The sequence below is a fragment of the Aptenodytes patagonicus genome, chromosome 7 (genome assembly GCF_965638725.1).
Source record: "Aptenodytes patagonicus chromosome 7, bAptPat1.pri.cur, whole genome shotgun sequence".
Classification (NCBI taxonomy): domain Eukaryota; kingdom Metazoa; phylum Chordata; class Aves; order Sphenisciformes; family Spheniscidae; genus Aptenodytes; species Aptenodytes patagonicus.
Genome location: NC_134955.1, coordinates 12,334,135 through 12,361,131, shown reverse-complemented (window position 1 = coordinate 12,361,131; position 26,997 = coordinate 12,334,135). Strand labels below are relative to the sequence as shown.

General features: G+C 36.3%; 1 protein-coding gene across 13 annotated transcripts in view; it reads right to left on the bottom strand.

Moving 5' to 3' along the window:
• The window catches only part of IRAG1 (inositol 1,4,5-triphosphate receptor associated 1), a 109,058-nt gene that overhangs the window by 62,368 nt on the left and 19,693 nt on the right, over positions 1–26,997 (bottom strand). For 6 of the 13 annotated variants that reach the window (XM_076343993.1, XM_076343984.1, XM_076343996.1 and 3 more), the window contains exons 1-2: positions 16,943–17,365; positions 6,875–6,995 (exon numbers count right to left, since the gene is read on the bottom strand). The gene's annotated coding sequence lies outside the window, so the exon portion shown is untranslated. The other 7 variants (XM_076343985.1, XM_076343987.1, XM_076343990.1 and 4 more) reach the window with 7 other exon arrangements.

Sequence of the window (26,997 nt, the reverse complement as noted above, 5' to 3'; positions counted from 1 at the left end):
GCTGCCATAGGAATCCAGCACAGTACCATCCTAAGTAGCCTTCTTGAAGAAGTAAACATATCTTAGTCTGAAGAATGTCTGGCATCCTCCTGCTTTGTCACGTTTTAGATTCTTGCATATGAAAAAACTTCAAATGTTTTTAAGAGGCTATTTGGGTGGCAGGCCACTGAAAGTATTTTCAGTTCTTTAAGATTCATTATACAAGAAGTACTGGATTTCACAGGAGAAAAAACAGTGAGCCAGTACTTTTCAAACTTTGCAGTCTTACATATACATACACACATTTGCTCACACACACTGACATTCCCAATTTTATAGCTGTATGAAGAAAATTCTGTTTGACTGCAATACTATTTAATAGAAGACACAGGTGAAAAAATCAATATAGAATCTTCTTCCCCTTCTTCTTTTCCCAGAAGATCAAGAAACAGACTGGCATGAAGATTTACACACCCCTTGATTACAAAGGATTATTGCCATTCTCCATTTTTTTTCCTTCTTATTATCTTAGACTACCAGTTTCTTCTTACCTATCACATATATTCAGTTGCACAGTGCTGCCTACACTTCTGCTCCCAACACCTCACATGTGGCTGAGTCAGAAAAAACATGAAAATAATCTCAAATCAGCAGTACAAACTGGGGGAATGTTTTGAGATGCTCTTTCAACTCCCACTGTTTTTCTCCCACAGAATCCATATGAGTAGAGTGCAAAGGAATAAATCAAACTTTCTGAGATAGAGGCTGGAAGTACCTCTTCTGTTTCTCCAATTAGTATTTCTTTCTCATTCAGCCAGTATAAAAATCAGGTCTCAGTAGGAAAGGAAATGTAAAAAAAAAAATATTGGTCTCAGATATGATGGATGGCCCTCCTCCCTGAGGTATTCAAGTTTTGAAAAAAAAAATTAGAAATACTATATATCAGCCACATGATTTTACAACTCTACAAGTTATTTCACACTATAAGTAATATTTTCCTTGTATACCTAGTAAGCTGAATCTATAAAAGAAATTCCACAATAAGATTGTTTTAACAATGGAGAGATAATATATAACATTATAACTTTTCATGCGCTATTGCTAGATTCTACATCGTAGGCTAACTGTACATAGACAACTAACAGTTCCTGCACAACACCAAAGCAGACAAACTGTATTTAATTCTTGTCTACCAAACTTTGTAAGCAACCTACTTTCTTTTCCAGTAATGAAAAGCACAATCAAAGCTTCCACTCACTACAGAAAGGCTTTGTTTGCCTCTAAACTTCCAAGTTTTCCCTGTGCTGGATTGCTGCAACACTAAGTTAAATATTATGCCTTTAACCTTAAGGGGCCACATTTTGTCCTCCTGTTGTAAGGCCTGCAGGACAGGACTAAGCAAGGAAAGCTTACTAACATCAAATCTTGGGAGTACAGACAAGCAAAGGAATGTGATACCAAGCAGGGAATAACTCTTGTTTTTAAGGAGCTATTATGCTTTATTCATGGTCTCTGAATACCTATTCCATGATTACCTTCACCCAGAAGACAGTTACTCAGAAAGCAGCAAGCGTCTGTCTTGCGGGGTTGAGGAGGGTGAGTATCTCTTAATATAAGCACGATAATTGTACATTAAGGAACTTAAAGTAATTCACAATTTCCAAAATAAAAAAGCCAAAATTCTTACCCACTGACATCACAAGAGCTTTGCTTGACTACTCACGATACGGCCAGTACGACAATTTTGGGGAAAAAAAGTCTTCTCTTGATAACAGACTAGTAAGGAGCTGCAATACTGGCTCCTTTTCAACCTAATAATTTTAAATGAAACATCATGTTTTCTAGAAAGTTATATAGTTTTCCATGCTTTTACTATATACTTGGGTTCTATTGTCTAGTATGGCCCTTGTTATCTTGTAGAACATCTTCTCCAGCTACTTAAAGTGCATACTGGTAGCTACACCTGAAACAGCTCATGAAACTAAGTAAAGCTTTATTTTGAGAAAGTAACCAAACAATTCTTTCCAATCCTGGTGATAAAGGTCTTAAAATTTATTGTGGAAGAGGAGAGGAAAAAGTGGAGTAACAGTTAGTATTCATGCAGAATTGGTTTAGACAGGAATATGCTCTTCCAGTTCACTGCCTCTTCAACTGAGGTGGGTCGAACACAGGTTGAATTATACCTTTATGGCACACAAAGTATAAATTTCTCAGTAGTGAGAATCTGTCCCACTAAACTGTAGCACTCCTAACATAATACTGATAAATGAGCTAAGACTGAGCTTGTTGACCTTTTTTGCACATGCATTCTCAAAATAAAAATTACAAATGAATGTCTGAGGATAGAAAATAGCCTTATGTCACTAATTTATTAAAAATTATTTGCTTCCATTAGAGTTTTGCCATATTTCCTCTTTTTGGCTGTAAAGAGAAATCAAATCGTCTTAAGAATAATTCCATTTAATTAAACTACAAAATAATTTTTCATATATCATTAAAGCAACAGACTTATTATAAGGGAAATACATGTAATTTCAGTCTACCTTGTGTGATTGCTTCCATAGTCAGTTTTACAGATATGCCTTTTCTTATTTAAAAGATTTTATTCCAGTTCTTGTGTTTGGCCCAGGGAGGAAATGTTATGAAATGTTAGTCATCATCTTTATCACACATGTATTCCAAGTTCAAAGCTTCTGTGATACTGTCCTGGTTTCGGCAGGGATAGAGTTAATTTCCTTCCTAGTAGCTGGTACAGTGCTGTGTTTTGGATTTAGGATGAGAACAATGTTGATAACACACCAATGTTTTAGTTGTTGCTAAGTAGTGCTTGCACTAGTCAAGGACTTTTCAGCTTCCCATGCTCTACAGACTGAGAAGGCTGGAGGTGCACAAGAAGCTGGGAGGGGGCACAGCCAAACTGGCCAAAGGGACGTTCCATACCATGTGACGTCATGCTCAGTACCTAAACTGGGGGAAAGCTGGCTGGGGGGGCCGCTGCTCGGGGACTGGCTGGGTGGTGAGCAATTGCACCGTGCATCACTTGCTTTGTATATTATTATTATTGTTATTATTTTATTTCAATTATTAAACTGTTATCTCAACCCATGAGTTTTTCTTCACTTCTACTCTTCCAATTCTCTCTCCCATCCCACCGGGGCGGGGGGGGGGGGTGAGTAAGCAGGTATATGGTGCTTAGTTGCTGACTGAGGTTAAACCACGACAGATACAAACACAATGCTTTAGTATCAAGCATTTAAAATGGTATATTTTCTTCCAATTCAAAATCATCAGGATTGAGAACTTTATCTAAACAAAATATATCCACATTTGCTACAAAGCAGGAGCAAAATACAACTTGTTCGTTCTATCACTATGATGACAATTTCTTCAAGAAAAGAGGAGAGGGGTTTGTAACTTGTTTTTGTTTTGGCACATAAAAAAAAGCATTAGAGAACTTTTCAAAAGACAAACAGTTTTTCCAACATCCAAAAGTTAAATTCTCATCTCAGTATCCCTCTTCCCCTTGAAGCTCTCATGTTTGTAGTTTTGCCTTAGAAATTGCGTTTTGGTATCCATTATGAAACTTTCTCTGTTTTACTTATATCTCTATCAATTCAGTTAAACCAAAGCAAGCACTAGCTTTACATTAGTCCTATTATAGTTATTAGAGTTGATATAAAGAAAGCAAAACTTGATAAGCTGAGGAAGTGATTTTTTTTTTCCTTACAGACAACGCAGATACTTGCTTTTACTTGTTAACTGAAAATGCTGTTTTCATTCAAAGATTCATCAATTTGGATATGGCTGGATACAGTTGCTAAATACCGATCTAAGATTTCTTTCAAATGTTTCTACCAAAGCCAGTAACACCAAATTTGATGTTCTCTGCAGGGGAAGGAGCAAGAGAAGAAAAAGAGCCTAGACCTATTCCATTCTGTACATCATCTTCAATAAAAGAGTTATTATAATACCACATACCTTCAACAGATTGAGAGGCATGAGAATATGTATAAAGGGGACCTCTCATGGAGACTCACTTTAGCCTAAGGCCATTTATCTCCATAAGTTTTCTGTTTGGTTGGTTGGTTTGATTTTTTGTTTGTTTTTAGGTCAACTTAAGTTCTTGCCCTAAAATCAGGAATTTAATTTAAACTCTCTGAATTGCACTCTGGAGGAACCTCTCTCTTCTCAGCTGACTACAGGGGAAGCCCAGGGAGACAAACTTCATTAGGCTAAAATTAACCTTTTTTTATGTAACATCCTTTCCTGAAGTGACTTACTTCAGACTACCTTCCAAATAAATTGCTTGGGGAAGGGGAAGGAATAATGGGCTAAAGAGATAGCTTCTATCCTTCTCTTAATTCTTTATTTTATTGGCTAAGAAATTAAATTCTTAAGAATTAAAATCTTAATTCTCTTTATTAGTCTTCTTTTCTATCCAAATCCCAGGCTGCAATCATTAGGAAACTATCTTCCCAATAGTTTTGCCTCACAAATTGAAAGAAATAAGAAAGCTAGAACTAGAGTTACTAGGTTTTCTATAAACACTTATGTGTATGTTCCACTAATCTTTTTTCATATCCTTTCTTTATAATACGTAATAATTGACTATGAACAAGTAACACTTGCCAAGCTAGCTTAACAAACAAGATATACAATGTCTATATCTATGCAAAAAAAAAATCATTTAAATCTAAAGATCAATTAATACCAATGATACCGTTTGATCTATGTAAATAAGATGATGTCAAATTGTGTTGAACGTGTTTAAGGCATGTAAAGTTTTTTTCCAACACAAACTTTGTTGTTGTTGTTAATGTTTCTTAGTTAAAACAATGTTTATTTTAATTTCCATGGCGCTTAATGGCAATCCACAAATTCATTTTCTAAGTGTTCCCTTCAAGTGTTTTGTTTTCAACCCTCTTGGAGGAAAAAAAAAAGTGTATTTTTACAGAAGGAAGAGGATAAAGTTACTAACTGAACATGCCATTTTTGTGGTTTTGTTAAAGGAAATATTTAAATTTAAAGCCAGAGCCAGCTATGATTTTTTTTCCAAAATTCTCATTAGCCAGTTAACTCAGAAATGATTTTCTGAAGAAACAACAGAATCTAGAAGATAAACAAACAGGGCAACTACAATACTTTCCATAACAATTCGTTTGCCAGCCTGAGTGAATGGTACCACACTTTTCTGTCACCCATGTGAAAGAAAAAACATTTCAATTCTAAATGCACGTTAAGCATGCTTTTGAACTAAGTTGAAGCAAAAAGCAAATTTCAATCACATAGCTTGTTTTAATTACAACCAATACCTTAACTGAACATTGTACTGCAGAGCCTCATGAATATTCAATGACAGAGTAACCAATTACACAATATTAGTGCTTTTTGTATTAAAAATTACATTTTCTTCTTCAATTTTTGCAGCAGAGTGGAGTAATGGAATTTTATTTAGTTTACTCATCAGGTTCATACTCTGTCTTCATTTGTATTTCTGCAACTACACCAAGCCAAAAATCAGGCGTTAGTAAGTCACATAACTTTTCTAGTCAATTTACTCTGCAAAGGCATGCAGAAGTTATTTGCTCAACTGACTTTCACAAAGCTACACAGTTGTAACCCTTACTATGATGGGTTAATATTCCTTAGGGAGGTCTGTATATTGAAAACATGCTGAATATGCTTTACATTGGTACATTACTCAATCTTTATAACTGAGCAGAACATTGAAATTTTACCAATTTAAATCATTATTTCATAGTGCAAATGCAGTAGAAAATAACTAGAACCGTGTGTTTAAGAAAGCGAGGGATGCAACAATTCAGTTCTGAACTACTCAAGAGATCTGGTTCTTCACTGTATATTTTCACTGTATAACGGCACATCTTTCGCTATATCCTGCAAATATTTTGGGAAAGCTGAGTTTTTTGGGGGTTGGTTTGTTTGTTTCTCTAAAGACCTATTTAAGAACCTCAGAATGTTCAAAATACTAGCAACATAATTCTTCAGCTTTTTCAAATAAACACTTGCTAATATAGCTAAGATTTACTACTGTGAAGAAGAAATGATCATTCCCCAACGCACTTAAGTGAAACTGGCCACTGTATCTTACTTCTTCACCTGAACTGTTTATCAGATGTTGGTATTGTGTAATACTGCTTCAGGATAGGTCCTAATTCTTAAATTCACTATAGTAAAACTCATCATGTTATCTAATAGTAGCTGTCTGGTCTTCTGCACTTCTGAGCTAGATCTCACTTTTGTCACATACCCAAACCATATTGTACTTTCAGTTAGCACAAATGCACAGTTACGTACTGAGTTTTATGACATAACTTCCACCCCTGAACATCCATCTAGGCAGAGCATTGAACTCAGTGGGAATTATGTTTGATAGTTATGGGCAAAAATGTAGTTTTTGGATATTAGTTAGGCAATCCAACAGTGATTTTTATCTTCTAGTTCATTAACTTCAGTTTCTGATCTGGACTGCAAAGGATTAACGTTTTCACAGACAGTAAGCTACCGCTGTTGGCCTCAATAGAAGAGTGTGCAAACACAGAAATTGGTGTTATATAAACGTTTTCTTAGCATTCCATATCTTCTCACCTGTAACTTTTATACTACTTTTTATGAATAATTTAATTAAAATTTGTTTATGAAGCAGCGCTTTAAAAACTAGCAAATGGTCAACATACATGTTACGTCAACCAAAAAAAAATGACTGAAACATTTTTAAAAAATTGTCAGAAGAACAAGTAGCTGACCTGTGTAACTCTTATATGCACAAGACTCCTGTTAACTTCACTAGATGAGACCCACAAATGAGAAATTAGCCCAACTGTTTCAAATAACAGAAGTAAGATATAATTGCAACTAGAAAGCTGGATATTACCTATGAGAGGAACTTAAGGTCTGGAACCATCATGGTCTGTATAGTGCCCTGTAGCACAGGTGAAGAAAGGATAGTGAAAATTCAGCAGGCTGATGGTTGGAATGCTGCAGGCAGGAACTTCCTGTTTTAAACATAAAAAGAAACAAGTTTAATGTTATCAAGACAGAAAAGGGTTTTTTTTTGTTTGTTTAAGCAAAACAAACAACTCCTCCCAAACAGATGATCAAGCAAAGAAAGAAATCGGGACATTACCACAGGTTAATTTCTTTCAAATAATCACAGAATAACTAATCAGCAACTAACAGAAATAAAGTATGTTAGTCAGTTTGCTTAAGAACAAATAAGATCTTATTCTGCCATTTTTTACTGAAGTTAACTTCAACAAAAACAGCCTCTAGAAATTTCTGAAGTGAGCTGAAGGAAGCCAGAGGGGGAGTTCTTTAACAGGATCACCATCTCTCTTTGTTTTTGTGAGCATCTGTTTAGCATTGCTGGTTTTCACAATGTTATTTAAACCCCATGAAATCAAGGCCGGGGGGGGGGGGGGGGGGCCAGAAATCAAGTACACGTGATCTGATCTATAAAACCAATATTTGCATACTCTGAGTAATCTTCAGAGAAAGAATCCAGTATTTTGCTGTGTATTTTCAAGAAAAAACTGAATCCATGACAGGTGATTAAAAGGGTACCTAAAGGAGCAGGTGCAAGTGAGCAGTGTCCATGATGTGGAACTCCTGGAGTTTCGTCAACCTTAGAGCTTGCATACTGACTTCATATATGCACAAAGGGACATAATTAGTGGAGAAACCACTCCAGATGCAAGGAAGTTTTCAGAGAACAGATTCTTGATCCTCAGCTGCCTTCAAGTGACCAGAAAGCAGATGAGGGCTACTGTCTCTGGATATTACTTTATTCTCCCTGGCTGAGCTTCAAAACATGTTATATAAGGAAAGTCTAATTAGAATGGCTGCCTCTACCCAGCTGGCTGACATTTATTTGCCATGGGAAGAACCTGTCCACTAACAACATTCCCATGAGCCTGACTGACATGCCTGAAGAGCAGACTGAGTAGAGTCTATAGCCTGTTCCCAATGACCGCAGAAACCTCAGGTCTTTTCCCTTTAGGCATTGCAGCCTTGATGGAAAAACCTGCAAAATAGATGAGGGTCTGTTTTACAATCTAACAGTGCTCTGCACTGCTTTGGAAAGATGACAAACATATGGACTGCCACCAATTATTAGAACTTAGTGTGAAATCACAGGAGAGTTATGAGCATGTAGCTTTCATGATCTGTTTCACACACATTTGCAAAAGTTTTCCAAAATAAAGATATCAGTGCACAAACAGTTTTATAACCTATGTCTCTCTACCTTAAGAAACAAGTTGTTTCTAAGTTGCTGAGCAAACAAAACCTGTTCTTCAGGTATTCTATTTTAATGATTTTGCATCTTATCTCCCTCATCATAATAAGCTCACTTGTCTCCTAGTCTGCCAGTCTGGAAGGACAAGAGACAGCATTTGCTGTGCCTGGTTTTGAGCTTCACACATGCCAGGTTGCCAGCTGGCAGATCAAACAGAATGAATGATGATTTCAGCTCACAGTGGAGCCTTTCCCCCTTAGCAGCACTAAGCTGGGTCTCTCCTCTCTTACCACACCACTGATTTTCACTTGTAGGAACGTAATACTTTTGAGATCATCTCTTGCCAAATTCAAGAAGTTGGACAAGTTCAAAGGCTACTGGGAGGGAATGAAGGGAGGGCAGGGAAGAAGGGGGAAGGATAGTTGGCTGACAACCAGAATAACAGCACAATCTTTATTCCAAGGAAAACAAGACCAAAAATAGATTTTAAAAGAATAAATGCATAGCTAACATTTAAAGGCAGCTAGTGGACAATATATAATGAGAAATGTGTCTCTAACCAATAGCCATTTAATTATTTTTTCCTTGAAAAAACCTTAAGCAGCCATGTTGTCTGTTCAACTCTCACTCTTCCCCCCTGCACTGCAATACCTTTTGAAGCTGGTGAACAGTTTCAACCAAAGGTGACCCAGGGAATGGCAGGTATCAGGCAGTTTGCATTTCCATGGCTGATGCAAGTTCAGGGGTACAACATCCGAAACAGACTCTATACAGAATAGCTTTGAAATATAGAATAAACTGATGTTTTAACAATTGTGGTGAAGGTGCTATACTTACAGGATACAGTTCTAAGGAAAATCAGCTTTCTGTATTTCAAGTATTTGACAGTTTCACAAAACATAAAAGCTACAGTTTATAAGTTTCACATATCTCCTCCTCCCATTGTCTTCTCCTCCTCCCCAATTAGGTTAATTCATATAACCACGTATTGTCAACAGTAAAAGTTACAGTATTGTAAATGAAGCATAGATATACTAATTTTACAGGCACACTATGTGTAATCACAGAAGCATCTCCCCAGCTTGACAGAAAAGATAACCACTGGAATCCTAAGAAAAATTTAATAAACAAGTATCAATAAATATTTATGGAACTAACATTTGGACTGCTCTATGAGATCTGTTAAAAAAAAAAAACACAAAACAAAACCACAATCAGTCCTGTTGACATTTTTGTTTAAGAATAAACCCATTTGGAAGGTTATTGTCCATTGCCCCATGCAGAACAGTTGAGAAGGAAAGTAAACAAAGAATCCACATAGAGGTTGAGAAAAACGTATGCTTCCATGCTCATAAAAGTTTGTGCAGCTATAAGGCTACAAAATGTCAAATTTCTTAACAGTTAAAAACGAAATTGAAATATTAAAATTAAATCCCAAAGATGGTCAAAATTTGTTACAGAAAAATACTGTAATGAGGTTGCAAATACAAGCTGTTCTGTAGTAATGAGAGACGTGCTACTATCTATATAACATTGCAACTCTTATTTTGAGAAAAACTATAAGCCATGTACATGGTAGTAGTTTATTTAGACTTTTTACAAAAATAAAGTAGCCCAAATGTACTTAGAAATATTGGAGGATTTACAAACTACAGAGTACCATAGTGCCTCTAAGAATCACTTCATCTATATGTTTACCAGCGTAGTGACCCTTGAACAAGAACATTAATCACTATCTAACAACTGAAACAAATTAAAAATATGTATTTCTACCACTGATACATTCTTGATATCCGACCTCTCAATTGGACTTCAAAGCATATGTTAAGGAAAACACTTGAAATAATTATGTGACTGCTGTGGATTACCATATACAAACTGAACAGCACACTGTTACGCAGTTTGAGCCAATCTCCTCTGAAACCTTAAGAATTCTTCAAGCAATTAGGAATAAAGAGAACAGAACAGTTTCAAACAAGGTTCCAATTTTTCCAAGTCTTGTTTTCCATGTCTAACTTGTTCCTCAGTTGAAGAGAGAACAAGGCATAGAAATGCCTAAAGTAACCATTCAATTCCATAACTGAACTTGTAGTTGCCAAAATAACATGCCTTCCTTTACTTGCTATGTTTTACAAAGGAAGTTGAATTTCCTGCTCTCTTCAAGAAGCAACTGAATGTTCAAGGCTTTGAGCCCCAGAGAGATGCTAAGGATTCCATTAGCAACTATTTCATTTCTTTTCTTTTTGATAGCAGAGTTCCCATAGCTGCCTCAGGAGCAAGGGCATTTCAAACTGACTATTGTAATGTTATGGAGAGGAAATCTACACAGTCTGATGTGCTCTGTATGCTGATTTTCACACTTGATATCATGGGACTGGAGGAATTTAGAGAAAGGTCACCATTTTCAGCAACTTCTCTTGCGGAGAAATGGGAAGTTGCTCAAAGTATTGAACTCTGTCACACAAGTCATGAAGAAGCAACTGAGTTAAGTAGGGATCCAACTGTCCCTTTTGACACAGCCACTTTGGGATTTATACAGTTAGGCCACATTTTGCTCACAAATTTGCTCACAGGGCACCTGGAACTATGTGGCAACTCCACCCTCTAATATACTGAGCATCTTTGTCATATTCTCAGTACCACAATCTCCCTGTCCCAGAAAGGGCTGGTAATGCACCATGGCAATTTGTACATAATTTTTGAGATTTTCATTGCTATAGCAACTCAGTGTAGGCATTTAAACATAGCAACAGGCTTTTTATAGCACTTTCTTGGATGTCAGAATGGCATGTTGCTTTATTTTCTAAGCAGATGCTCAGAAGATAAGTATACAAGATGAATGTACAGTACCCACCTTCAAAATGAAGAAAAAACCTCCCAACTTCACAACCTCTGAATCATATAAGCAGACAGATAAGTGTAAGGCATATTGTGAGTTTAAAGGATTTTGTTCTGAGAAATCATATCACTAACTACTACCTGAGAACAAGATTAGGTGAAAAACTTTGTTGATTTGTGCCCATTTTGTAAAAAGTTGTGCAAGAAATTTACAAGGTCCTACTGTGAAGGGGAAAAAAACCCCCACAACTTTTCATCAACTCTGATCTTTACCTGTTAAACAAAAGAAAAAAGGGAAATTGTCTTCATATTAAGTGGAGCCAGATTCTCAGGAGGGATCAAAATTCACTGAGACGGACCCTTCGTTCATGCACATGGGCAAAGCTACGCACATTCCAAACACAGCACCAGTGATTTACAAGAAGTGAGAGTTTGACCTGCTATGTGGTTTAAAGAAATACAGTTCATCATTTTCATAATAAGAAAGGCTACTTTTCGCTGGTATAGAATTTTTCTCTGGGTCCTTTAAGTTCTGTATCATTTCTACAAGTGATCAGTGAAAAACACCACTTGGTGTTTAATGTAATTTCTGAACACATTCCTAGATAAGGAAATACCAAGCAGCAACAGGACAGATTTCCTGGGGATCTTTAGGTATTATTCACCTTTCTGTTATGGTTATATTGCAGCTTTGTATAGAGTGGGATGGTTGATGTTTGCCATTTTACCAACATTTAAAATCTGTTAAACAGGAAATGTCAAAGACTTTTAAAAAAAATGAATCAAACAGGAAATGTCAAGAGCTTCTTATAAGGGTACAAGGTTGTTAATATTCCAGTAAGTCTATTCCATTAGCACACAATATAAGGGTTTTGGAAGGGACATTTTAATGCTGTGTTTGATGCAGGAGAGATTTCAAACAGGTCCCAAAAGCTCAGCACACAGATAAAAATCGAGTTTTACATGCTGAGGTTTTAGAATATATCCCACAAATTCTTTCTCCCTCTTCGTCACAGATATTTTCACTTAAATCAGTGAACAGAGCAGTTTAAGTCTCCCAATCTGGCTTTAAGTATCTAAGCTACTTGGGAATTCTGATACATCTGCTTGGTTTTCTACAGTCTGCTCCACTGACTACTGCACTTACTAAAAACAGCTTTTAGAGCAATGCTGATAATTATACCTATCAAAGAATAGGAATGATAAGTTTATTAACTGCAACAGCCCTCATGGAAGTCAAGATGATAGGCACAACCATACTTGCATAGAGAACTAAGCACAAGATTTAGATTTGCTTACAAGATTTTTCCAGTCTGAGATGATGTGCAGAACATGAACATGACTTAGCACCTCCTCCTGGGGCAAACTCCACCCTCCATTGCGACTAGACCCCTAATTGTATCGTGCTATTTTCATGAGCCCAGAGGTCAGTCACATTCATTTGCTATTTAAAAAGAAAAATATGGGAAATTCAGTGGCCTAAATTGTGAAGCATATGTGCATTTTTATACATTGTTAAATTATTTCCCTTCCTCTCCACAAGCTCTCCTTCAACTTATGGTGAGACATTTTATTTTTAGTTTTTCTGTTCAGCAGTTAGAGCACAGTTCAGCACAACTTTGGAAGTTTTAACAGGAAATGTTAATTGACATATCATGCTTTATTATATTCTACTACCTGCACACATACACCTCCTTCTAAAAAGGCCTTTCCAGAGATATTTCAGAGAAACTGGGGGAACATTTGAAAATTAAATAGTGGATTTTTCTTTTCCAAAATTTCAGAAACAGATCTCATTCTATGGATCCTACCATTTGTTAGTGCATCCCTCTAAGTCCAAAACAAGATGGTCGAAAATGGACCCACTGCTCCTACTCAAATTCTCCTAGATTTCAGACTCTTATTTCCTGCTAACTAACATAACCTTTACCTTTGTGGTATTCACCAAGAGCCTGATCTGGCACCACTGAAGTGAATGGAAACTTTGCTGATGATTTCAAAAGCAAAGGCTCAGAGCCAAATTTCCCATGTATAACTTCAGCGTTACAAAACACTGCAGAATTATATAAACAGTAATAATTTTACTCTGAAGGCAAGCCCCTAGCCCAAAGCAATTGCTGTACTTGACCCAGCAGCACAGAATTTCTACCATGTATCCATTTCCAGTATGCAAAACCTTACAACTGGTAGGAAAAAAGGAAGTGCAACTCCTACATAAAATGCTTTTCCCCCCACTGTTTGTTATATCAACTTTTCAACTTCTTTGCTTTTTACAGCAATTGCAGGAACTAGCCCAGTGGACCCCATTTCATAGCCATGAGATAGCAGCTCTGTTTGGACAATCAACAAGATAAGTGTATTTGCACATAAATTAGGGGGCAGCACAGTGATTCTAAAGTATAACTTTGTATCATGACAGAACACAACAGAATATGCTTTAGCATTAGTTGGGGGAAGAAACTTTCAGGTTTACATACACACTTTACATACGTTACCTGCCAAGTTTGCATGTTTCCCTCCTTGCCCCTCTCATCCTCCCCCCTCCAAGCAATCTGTGTTAGCATAAAAAAAAAAGTCTTATTCTACAGGCCTTACTTGTCCAAACCCACAGGTGATCATATTTACAACATTACAGGTCCCTGATGACTTGTGATACCTCAAGACTTTGGGTTTTGTACATTTTAAGGGCAGGTAAAAATTTTAGTAGATGGTAAGGTATTCTTGATTTCAGCTACTAGCTGGGGGTGGTGGTGGTCATTGTTGTTGGTTTTGTTGTTGTTTAAATCTTTCAGATACTTAATACATTTGGTAATTCCTATGTAAAATTGAATTTCTCAAATTATTTTCCAGATTGTAAAATTAACGATAGACACACCGAAATAAACAAAGTAAAGTAAAGAAAAAGCCTATTGCATCTACCTACTGAAGAGGATTAAATCCCGGGAGGTTGTTAGAGCCCAAGCTCTCCAACAAAACCTGAGGCTACAAGTCCACTTGCTCTAAGTATCAAATCCCTCTTTCCTTTTCAGAATTCTTAGAACCTACTTTCCAGGGAGGGAAACTGAGTTATTATTTCAAAGTGCTACCATAACAGTCACAGTCTTAGTTCTCCATAACATAACCACTACACGTGTACATAAGCAGTAATTCGTGTCTTGAGTCACTAGTTTATAAGCTTACAAAGATCCGATCCATCACCCACTCAGATTTCCTTTCTGTCAGTGATACTGAGATCCAAAACATCTCTTTGACCCACTTTTCAAAGGAAGTACAAGTGGAGAACACATCACAAGGAAATTCTTCTGCTTAGTTTACAGTAAGGCTTCAAGTTAGGACAGAAAAGAGATCTCTCTCTGCCCACAAATCCCTCAGATCTTTAAATAGCCCACAAACCTTGAAACAGCAAGCATTTTCTTTCCCCTTCCACTCACAAGCCATTTGATGTTTCTTTTTCCTGGACTTACACACTTCTCTAAGAACAGCAACTAGATGAGGCAAGAGAATTCCATGACATGTAAGGAACATACACATATGACCCTTGAAATGAGAAGCTTTCACATCTGCCTCTTCTCAGTACCAACTCCCTATACCTCTGTTGCCATACTCTGTCTTTCCAGCTTTTCAAAAAGTGATTTGACATGATATTATCATTAAAAGCTTCAGAAAGCAGATTGATCCAAAGGAGGATGGAAGAAGCTGGTGCTAAAGATTGGAACTATGAATCTGGCTGCTAGATAATTCTTAACTTCCACTGCTTTGGTCCCAGATAAATAGGACTATAGTTATTAAAACTGACTCAAACATATAAAAAGATAGAAGGTAGGGAGGTGTACAGGTTTCATGTCCACAGTCAATTTAAAGCTTAATCCAGAGAGATGTAAAATGGATGGATTTATGAGAGTTAAATACACTGATAATCCTAGGTACTTTATCATAGTGCTGATGTTAACACACAATTTTCACTATGTACAAATGAGCAACCTGTACTTTTTGTATTAAATTACACTAATTGTCATCATAACATCTTTACTGAAGAGAAATTTAAACATAGGCAATATATAATATATTCTAAGTTACAAAATAAAAAAGGATTGTATGGAATAAGAACAATAGTTGTTGAAATGTTACAAGATATCATATATTAAAAATATATACTTAGTTCAGACATGGAGGAGTTAGACACAGATTAGTTATTCCAGTCCATAAACAAAGGTAAAAATAACTTATTAAAATTTAAACGCCTTCTAAATACCCTCTGAAGTTGCACAGCCTTGCACAAGTTGAAGGGGTATATAAAATGTCACAAGTAAAGTAACATATGCAACACCAGCAAATCAGAACAAGGGCCTCTGGAGGCTAGAAAATACAAAAATATTAAAAAAGCAAGGACTCTCTAGTATTCAGCATTTAATATATTGGACTGTTTCTTAATTTTCACTGTTAGTTCTAATAAACTTAGATTTCTATGGGTTGTATCGTTAGATTATTAAGCTCCAAGTTTGGTATAATTGTTGATTTGGGATATAATTGTTGATTTAAAATATGAAGGTCAGCTAGGAGATCAACCTAAAAGTACTAAACTGTTCACTAATGGTAGTCTAGAGAAAAATAACAGGAAAATTACAAGTTTTGCAACCGAATCTGAAGTGTTCTAACAAGGAAGATTCATTTATCACATTCTCTTGAAGCTAGATGAAGTGAACTTTCGTTAGAGTATACACAACACCTACCATATAAAATATAAATGCAGTAACTGTTAGCACTTGCAGGAACACTGTCTATGCTCAGAACTCTAAATTCACCCAATCTTTGCATAGCATAAACTAAAAACTACTGTCTAATCACTTCAAAGATGGAAATTTGCTGCTGATTGCAGAGAATTTTTCACCAGATGAAACCATGCTATATATGACTTGAAAAATCAACTCACTAACACAAGTTGTTACTAATATGAGTTAGTAACAGAAACCCGAGTCTTCAACTTCAGCTATCATTTCCTTGTACTGACCTCATTCTTTCATGCTGTTTACATACCGCTGTCTGAAAAAAGAGCTTAACATACACATTAGTAAGACAAAAAAAAGTGTTTTAATCTGCCAAGAAAATAAAATACACTTCAGTGCAGAGTACCTACCAAACAGCACAGATAGAACTGAAGACTGAAATATCAGGAAATGTAAATATTGTGATTTTTCATACTAAAGCAATCATGCTTTAACATTTGAAGGTGTGGGGTTTTTTTCTGTACAGCATTCCAATTAGACACAACTTCATGGTATTAATTTACCTCTAATAGGGTTAAAACCAAACACATACTGTATAAAGAAATGGCTCTGGAAATGTCTTTTTAAAAGACAGGTTCCAGACACAAGTAGGTAATCCATCAAAATGAACAACTCCAGCACTGTTAAAAGCAAGCATGTGGGAAGAGAAGTCATACAATTAAAAAAAAAAGAAAAAAGAAATCTGTTAAATATCTGTTTCCCTATAACATGTATTGCTACTAACTAAGACTCTCTAACGGTTAGTACAATACAGATAACAGTATCTGTGAATCAGGTTGCCTTGAATTACTGACTACGTACCTTTATTAATCAGTCTCAGTATAATTAACAGAGCTTTTTCTTTTTCATTCTTGTATATTCCCAAACAGTACGTAAGAACTAGGTTTCGTTAACTACATCCACTTTTTAAGCAGCTAAAATTTGAAGAAGAGGTAGAATTTGAAGGGGGTGGGAGGGAAGAGGTAGAAAGAACCAACTACTCAGTATCACAACAACAAGGTACTGTACCTTTAAGGAGGAAATATGGTTCCGTTCTGTTTCCCAGCTGAAAAAGAGCTTATTCTCGGTTATAGAGATTACTTACCTAAAACTTCAGTTATTCCTCTTTTTCCCTTCAGGCCAGCCTCTCTTTCACTCTTGGGAGCTTTTACCATTTAAGGTCAATGTTACATCTGGCTCTAGTAACTAAAGCTGAAGCAATTTTTAACTCAGAGATCCAACAGGCTGTCTAACATTAGAATGAGAGTTTAAATTTAAAGTAACTCTTCAGAAAGCCTCTTTCTTGCCTCTGAGAGTTACAGAATAAAAGGCTTTCCTATTCTGGCATAAGTACTCCGAGTACAACACGATGCAGACATCCCATTAGCATTCTTCAAGTTCACTGCATAGAAGGCTCTACTTACTCATTTCTGATTAAAATGGGCAAGTAGGAAGAACAGATGAAATAGTTTACATCACATTATGTTAACCCTTAGAATTTTTTACTGAAACAGCTGCTACTATTTGTCATTCCCTCCCCCCACTTTGCTTGGTCAGGAGTCTAAATTAGAGAGCCAATACAAGGCATGTGAACTTTTAAGAGGACATTGGCTTCAGTCCAGTCATGGGCTCTGCTCCCCACTTGCAGAATATGAATAATTCCCATTGAAGTCCACAGCAGTTGCTTGTATCCCATGAGAGAATGTAACTACAAACAGGGCATGAAGAGGGAGAATAAAACCCCACCATTTACCACACTATATCCAGGTACTTGCAGGAGAATCACATGCATGTGATTCAGAACTCAGCTCTGAAACAGACATAGATCTTACTCCAGCCCTTTAGCAAATTCAGATTATTTATTTATAAGTATTACAATCACATCCACAGATCCTAAGAGTTCTGCTCATGCCAGGTGCTGTAAAGTTGTTAAATGTAAGCAAGCCAAACCCTGTCCAAAAAAGCTTTCACAATTCAAGTAGAGACAAAAGAGCTGAGGATAGGAAATGTCAAAAAAATGCACCAGAATGTATGTAAAATTATTAGATAGTGAGTTTGGAGGAGACATATTAGGGCTGCTTTAAGAGAGTGGAGTAAACTATGATACTAAATTAACTTCCTTTTGATAATGGCTAATAAAAGCATCAAGGCAGAAACAGATCAGACAAAGGAAAGTAAGGATTTGATGATTTGACTTGGAAAGCACACTCCATAGGGGAGTGATGCATGGAAACATGAGGATGCTTGTAGGAAAAGTGGGCAAAGTTGAGTTGATTGCAACATAGCACAGGCCCTGTAATATAAGGAAATAAGAGGCTAAGCACCTCATTTATGCCATATCAGCCTTGAGCTTGTATGAGGAAGTCTATTATTCTACACTTAAGAGATCCTTTTTCCCCCAAAATCAATATAGTAAAAAAAAGTTCTGAAGAACTAACATTGGCATTTAAGCTTGATCCCAAGATAATGGGAGTAGGTAGGCATTTCAGAAACCATTTCAGGTTTTGATGCCCTTTGTCCACTTACAGTCCTTTGCACCATTACTGGCTCTCTGACAAGACATTTTAACATACCTCCTTTCATCTTCTTGAATTAATACTTTGTTACCCACAAATTTGAGTTTTGAAGTATTCTCTTGTGGCTCAGCATGGTTACAGTCTTTCATCTAGTTATCTGCCACTACAGAAGTCTTACTAGCATCTGTAACTCATCATTTTTCAGTTTTATTTTCTCAGAATTTCTAAGCCACAAGTGCCAAATATTTTATTTGTCTGCCATCGAAGTTGTGTTTCTCTTAAATCTGCATATGCATCCCTTTCATAGCAAAGACTGCTTTGAACCCAGTTTGAGCAAGAACAAGTTGCTTACTGCCTTTTAGCACTACCATCCTCTGGGAAATAAAACTTTTCGATTAAGTTGCTTGTTCATTGGTCTAGCATTCTATAATCACTGTTGGCCAACTTTAGCCAAAATTTGTTTAAGTAATGGAGGTCTCAAAATATTTTCAAGTTCCTAGAAACTTCATGAAGTCAGTAGCCTGTAAAGGAGATTTAAGCTACTGCCCTTGCTATGGGAGAAACTTCTAGCAACAGAGTTTCAGTTCTCTTTTGTTTCATCCATTCACGTGCACCACACAAACAGGACCCCTGCTGTTTAGGCAGTATTTAGGGGACACAAGGACCCTGCAGGTACTCATAAGAAGTGGAAAACAATGCTTCCATCAGTCTTCAGCTCCTGAAACTGCTTGTATATTTTTATGTCCTATAGCATGCTCAATGCTTTGGCAGGTGCTTTGCCCAGAGATTTGTTTAACATGAATAATCTCTGGCCAAATGCAAGTGAAACTTGCTAGCTAAAACCTAAGTTTTTGAATGAGGGAATCCTAGCATCTAAAAATTAGTTATTTTAACTAGATTGTTAACGTTGTATAAAGAAAGCATAGTAACATGTACCATGCAAGAAACACTTTTCGTAGGGCTTTTTGGTTTTGTTTTTTAAGATCTGGTGATACCGGCTTCTTTTAAAACATTTCTAATACAGACGGCTGGCCATATACAGTAGCAGCAAACTCTCCCCCCCTTTCTCACATAACCCAACTTATTTAAGTTCCTGGTATTATGGTAGTGTATAGCATAAAATTATTCTCTTATAAATATTCTGAAGTACCTCAGAGTAGCTAGATGTAGTCCTCTGGGGGATACATATGGCCTGGCAGTGGTATGTACGTGCCCCTCACCAGTTAACTTCCTGTTTTCTTCATTTTCACAGCTCTGACTTATGAAAGAAGTAGTGCAGTATGTATCAATGCTAAGTTTCATGAGTTAGGCTCCTTAAGTTTAAAGATTTTTACTTATGCCTTTGAAGAGACAAACACAAGCACTGAAATCCTGGTCATACTGAAATAATTGAGTTCTGCCTCTAGGGCTGAAGTATAAGTAAGACTTCATGCAGGATCTTCATTTTTGGGGTACAACAATTTTCAAGTGCTAACTTCGTTTGAGCAACAGCAGACAAGTGATCTTGCTACACTTTTTTTTTTAGTTTTGGCTTTAATTGGGCAGTCTGGAAGATAAGAACTTTAACTCAAAAGGCTTATTTGGGTAGGAATAGTTGTAGGTGCCTTCATTGGAGCTTTTGATGGGCTCAGAATAAAGCCGTACATTCTCTACCACATGTATAGAGTAATGCCTAGAAAAGAATTATATAAAAGAGAATTTCCGTATTATTTTGAAGAATTTATGCTTCAGGACTTTAAAATACATTGTATTAGAAATGTTGCTTATTATCCTTTCTGCCCATACATAATCATCATCCCTGATAAAAAAGAAGCATGTTATAGCTGACAAAGTTTAAGTGGCAAGACATTATTATATTCTCTTATTTTTTATTCAGTGATTAAAGTATAAAGATTATTAATCAGGCAAGCTAAAAGTCTGCAGCAGAAGTGATAATATTTGCCCTTAAAACTGGAGTTCTATAACATAATTTTTCATATTTCACTTTAAAAACATCCCGAAAGTTTTTATCAGTTAAGACTTTTTGTCCTACCACATCTAGAATGCATTCCTGTCACTCAGGTCCACCTCACAAATGCCAATGAGCATTGACAATTTTGTTTATTGAATCAATTGTATTAGCCATCCTCATCATCTTATTTCTCCCCAACTGTATGGAAAAACTACTTAACTGAGTCTCAAGTTTATGCCCAAGACTTCCTGTGTGCCTTCATTTTCTTGCACAGCATTTTTTTGCTCATTTAAATATTTAATCTGGCATCAGATTTGTGTTTTCTGTGGGTTTTCTGGCTTGTATGTTGCTACCACTACAGTGCGCACAAAAGTCATTTTATCATTCATGCTGGCATCCATTATGCAGATCTCATTTATGTATACAACTCTAATACTGTGTGGCAGTCTTATCTGCCAGCTTCATCCAGACAGGAGAAAAAAAACAAGACAAGAACCGGTCTGATAAGTAAATCCATTACAAAAAAAAATATACAAGGCAAAACATGCAATAAACTTTCTACATCTGGGACTCGCTCATTCTGCTGAATACTAAATCCCAATTGGAATCTAGAATACTTGAACTAAAATGTATGTTGGTTCAACAGGATGGTATTAGTCAACATTCACTCTGCCAGTCAGCTGAGCAGCTATAATAGAATATTTATGAAAAATGTAACAAAACTTTATGATACTTTTAATGTTGTTTATGCAGCAACTTTTCTAGATGAGTCTTCAGAAAGACAGGTGTTTTGCTTCCAACTTTCTACAGCAAAAGAGGAGCACTTCATATGAATCAGAAACGTTAAGTTAAAAGAATATGCAACTGCAGAATAAAATAAGAGCCTGCAGAACAAGATAAGGAGACATATGCTAGAGCCCAGTCATTTTAAAGAAAACATTTATATTGACAACAAAGTAAATAAAGTTTGCTTTGAGGTCATACAGATGATCCTGTAAACTAGTCCATGTTATGTGGAAAGATTTGAGACTTAGAGAGAAGTACTCAAAGTGCTCGCAAAAAACCTACTAATTAAGCCATAATGAGTCTTTTTATTTATAAAGCTAACATTTTTCTCAGTCTCAAAATAGCCAGCTAATAATCTCTATATGAGAAACAGACAGAGTCCAAGAAACAGAATGTCAATCTGTTTACTAGCATTCATTGCCAGAGAATCAATAAAATGATCCAAACTGACAAACACAGTTTAAAGGGCCAAGTCTTTCTGGACAAATGTTACACAAAGCATTTACAGAAACCGTTATATTTTCATTTCCCATATTCATGTCCTGTTTTTTTTTTTCCTGCTCCCTTTAAGAAAGTGGTTTTAAAAGTGAAGTTCCAATAAAAGCACCATATTAAGACATTTATAATAGTTTACAAGGAAAGCAAAACAGTATCAGAAATCCAAACCTTTGTGGGCAAGCAAGTTATTCTGTTTCCATGTCCTTAAAATCTAGCCTACCAAGAAGCTAAATATATCGAATACTTTTTAGCACACACAGAGTCTATCCACAGAGAACACCTCCCATTAGAGCTCATTTTCTATTTTAAGGGGGGGGGGGAGGGGGAGGGGGAAGTGGTGTTGAAAAGGGCTCTACAATAGCAGGATTCCAGCAAAAGAGGAGGGATGAAGTTTTACATTTACTTTTCTGGGGATCTTTTTAGAAACCTGAAGAGGTTAATACTCACTATGACTAAGCTCCATCTTACCTTGTCTGTGAGAAGTTAGGCAGAAGTGAAGAATTAGGAGAAAAAGATTCCAAAGGATGACAGGCTTCTCCTTCCATGCGGATGTACGTACATATAATAGCATACTACTATACTCTAAAGTACAAGTAAAGGAGACTAGTACTGCACACTGATCTAGGCCAAAATAGTAAAGTTATACTTCTTCCTGAATTCAGTATTCATATTGATGTTTGGATTTCCTACCCTATTCCAGTCCAAGAAAAGGGAAATTAAAACATTGCAAGAAGATATTTTAATCCATAGAAAGAAAAGCATGACTTTGCTTTTTCTTAGGAAAAGGATGCAAGACAGACATTTACAGACATTTTTTAGGCTTTAAGCTGACGTTTCCTTGCTGAATTAATCCTAAATAATAATTCTTAATCACATGTGAAACTTGATATCAGCATATATCCTACACATTGATCTAGGATACTTGCAGACTCAATTAACAGCCCTAGGTTTTAAGAATTAGTTGCAGGGTGAATAGTACATTTACCACATGGTAAAAATAAACTTACCAGGAAGTAATGTGGGAAGCTTTTATCAGGGACACAGTAACTGATCTCCATTCCTACAGCAGAAAGTGAAAATAAGTACAAACCCTGACCAAAGACTGATTTTGGTTAATACTTGTTTTCAATGCTGAAGTTTTACTCTTTGTCATTTATTCTAAAATTTCCACGCAGCTTGTGAAAAAAAAAATGATAGAAAACTTACTCTACCTCTACCAGTAGAATTCTAGAGAAAAAAAACTTTGTTAACTCACATTTTTCTTGATTGGATAACTGCTGCTGCCAGACTGTTGCAAGGTTCATTGGATGGTTCATGTCTTTGTACTTTTCATTAGAGAAGTTTAATGTAGTGCACTTAAAAAAAACAATCAAAAAAAGAGTATCAATAGAATGTCTATAGATAAAATTGTCTGTCACTTTCCATTGTAACACTGCAATTTTGCAGTTTCAGTTATTTGACATATGACAAAATTGTGATCATTTGGGTTAAAGTGATTGGCTTCAAAACACTGATTTTCAGCCAGCATGGTTCAACTATTTCCCCAAAATAAGGTAAAATTTATTATATATGCTGAATATATATGAGAACATTTTTTGAGAATTTTAAAGAAGCTACTTGATGTTTTGCAGAAAGGGGATTCAATCTGTGGATGCAACCACGACTTTTGCTTGTCCCTTTGGAATTATCCAATTTTTTAATTTCCTTTTTAAGTCTCAAACAACACATTTCTACTAGGCACATGCTAAGAGTTAGGCAGTTTCAGAATACAACATTAATCGATTGTGCATATTCAGCATCACCATATGTATATGTACATTGCTAAAATTTGTCTGCCTCAAAGAAGTATTGCAAGGAAAAAGCTGGGATTAACAGAATCATTTATTCTACTTTTTCCTAGCTTCACACAGAAGTAGCTGTTGGGCATAGGACTGGTGCCTCATTCTTTGCCAACGTTTAAAAGGATGCACTTCCAGTGAGAATTTTTGCCAGATAACCCTTAAAGCACACTGCATTTGTCATGCCTCCAGAACTGCCTAAATCACAGTTTTGTAACTTGTTGCAAAGACATACCACTACCAACATCAGACTCTAAAATACCTTTTCTCTGCCTGCTCCTTTCCACGCACCCCTTTCCATCCTTCCCTCTGATCTAGATTGTATCTTTTTCACCTTAAATCTAAAACTTAATACCCCCTCTCTACATTTCTTGCTATACTTCAGTCTGATCATAATTTTCTGGTGGGTGTTTCCTAATGGGCAACCAGGTGACCTATTTTTCTGTACATTCTCTTCCTAGGATTCTCTTCAAGGTGAATGTCCTAGTTTTAAAAGACACAAGTGTTTTTGTTCAAAAACACCAGCAAAATCGGGGGGGGGTTGTTTTAGTTAGGAGGAAGATTTTCTATTTTTCATAGACATATTCATCATACACAGAATTATAAAAAAATGTTTATCTATTCTTTTAAAAGAAATGTTAAGCCTCTAACAGCAGTCTTGTATGAAGAAAATTAACACCAAAAAATCTGATAAGCAGATACCCTAACCTATATTTAAATATATATATTAAAAAAAACACCACCAAAAAACCCAATGTCACCTTATGATATACTGAACTTTCACAAAACAAGAGACTGACATGCTTTTACTAGGAAATGCATATTCAGAGTTGGATCATCTCATACTGCAATAAGGCAATGAAACAATTCATCAGTGGTGTGTTTTAATCACCAGAGCAAGTGACTCCACTTTTTGAGATACTGTTTGCTTTACTTAAAGCATAAAATCTCCATCCACAACTGCTTCAGACCTTTCTTTTACCTATCATCCTATAACAGGAAGAAAAAAAATCCCAGACAAACCCAAAACAACTCCAATATTATTTAGAGATACCTACGTAAAGAAAGGGAATATACTAATAATAGGGGATATGTCAGAATCCAGTAACTTTGGTGAGATATGATCCTAGAACTTAGAGAGTTTAATTAAATATTAAGTGTATTGATTAGCCTTGAGTCTAGCCATTTTATATTCTGACGCTGCCATTGTAGTAAAGTTTAGTAAGAAAAAACTACTAGTGTGATACGTAACTGTGCCAACAAGTACACCCATGTATATAAATTAAGGATGGGTGTTGTATCTGGGAGTATCATAGTGCCATGCTTTGAAGTGAATGTTGTAGCATAAGGTACCAATATTAATAGGTGCACAGTACTCCTGCAGGTCCCAGGCTGGTAGCAAGCTCACATTACCTCCTTCTCCCTCCAGTAGGGTTGTAACAGAGTGGAAACAGCTTTTCTATTTTTATAATAGAGATCAAGCAGGGCAGGTTGAAAGCCACTCCACTTTTTACCTCCTATCCCACAGATGTTCATCAGAACATCTGGGGTTTTACCAGAAAGATGAGAACAGCTGGCAGCAGCTTGGCATCTGAAGCCCCCTTCTTCCACCCTGAATGGGATTCAAACACAAGCATGTGCTCAAATCCCCTAAACAGGGCACTATAAGGAATATAAACACAGCATGGACAAAAACATGCTCCAATCCTCCACCCAGTGATGGAGATGATGGTGGCACAGGCTTTGACAGATTAATGTTTTCCCTAGAACAAGCTGCATAGCTTTTACCAGGGGAAGGAAGAAAACTATTCAGTATTGCTTCATCATTCTCTTTTGACTGACAGCATTAGATGTATTTGCAGAGGATTGCTTCAGTTAGGAAAAATGACTATCAGCATTCCTTTTCCCTGGAAATGCTCCCACTGTTTCCTGAGTTAATCACACATTGCTTCACAGTGTTTTAGGTGCCGTCTCTGATTTCCAGAAAAGCCATGTACCTGTCCTAAGTGCCTGCATCATTCTCAAAAGCAGTTTGTCAATCAAAGCTTATGACTCCCCTTCCTCCCTGACTGTGAGCTGCAAAGCATTTCTGGTTTCCCTTCCCTCTGAAGTCTGGCTACTGTACAATACAAGTCAATTACATGTTCTTTGTGGGAAGAGCTGGAGAATAAAAGGCAGCTGCAGGCAGACAAATAAACCAAGGAGGGGTATCAGTTGTAAAGTAGCTAATTCCACAGCAAAAGTGCCGGGCTGTATGACATTATGAGAAAGACAAATTCTATAGCTGTAGAATTATAGCATTCCAGGCAGCCTGAGATTTAAATGCAACTCGCCCTTCTCCAAGCTGTTGCTCCAGGCTATGCAAATGTACTTATAACTTCACTTACTTGACATACATTTTTTCCCCCCTCAATTGTAAGTTAAGATGACATTTGTCTTTTGAAACAATACAGAGTTTGAAAAATAGTTATTTCCTCAAGAATACTCTACTTGACAATTTTCATCCCTCTTTGTGCATTGAAACCCGTATTTCTTTTGAACAGTTTTATTAATACTAGAAGGTATTTAACTGTGGGATAAAGGAACTTGCTCAAGACGCCAAGAAAAATATTTTTTCTTGGTTGATTCCTCAATATAAATACAATAAAGTAACCCTTATTCTTGTCCTCATCCTCAGAACCCACATGGTGGTCTTTCATACCAGAATCAGTTATGCCAGATACTAGTTATGCCACAAATGGAAAGTTTCTGCACTGCAGTATTTTTAAAATTGCTTTAACAGTATGATGACACTTTCTTGGTATCACAATCCTTTTTTTTTTAATTATTGTCATTAAAATATTCCAGCAATACAACCTACGTTTATGCAGCTACAGACTGTAATTTGCATATGAATACTTATATGGACAACTATGTCTTTAAAAATGTATGTAAAATACTTTTTACACTCAGTTACAAGCATGAAATACCACAAACCAAAGGCATTTACCTAAAAATATGCTCCTTTATAAAAGTCACTTTAAACAATTAAGTATAAGTAGCCCATGAAGAAAATATAGTATATCCTTTAATATTTTCAGATGGTTGGTGAGGAGAGGTAGTAAATCATAAACTAGAAAAAGGAAAATAAAGAAAGCCCCAAACCCTTTGTTTACCTGATTCACAAACATGAATCCTAATTTCTTACTGAAAAAAGCCAAGGAAAATAACTAATGCACAGAGGTAAAAACCTGCTGATTTTTTTGTTAAAAATAGCCACTAAAAGTTAACATTCCCTTCTTTTGAAATCTTAGTCCTCTTGGAAAACTATGCAGTTGCAGTTTTGACAGGAAGCAATTATCATTTTAGAAGAATACAAGACAATTAAATCAATGGTATTATTAGGCACAAAAGTGTGTGTGTGTGTGTGTGTGTGTGTGTGTCCCCAACAAAACAGGGCTTGGGTGAAGAAAAGCATGCTAAATATGCTTTACCTACCTACCTTTTTGACTATAGGGACAGCTGCTGTTTATAGACCTGAACTACTGATTTCTGCAAGGCAAAGTTTAGTCCAGAGGACAACAACAAAAAG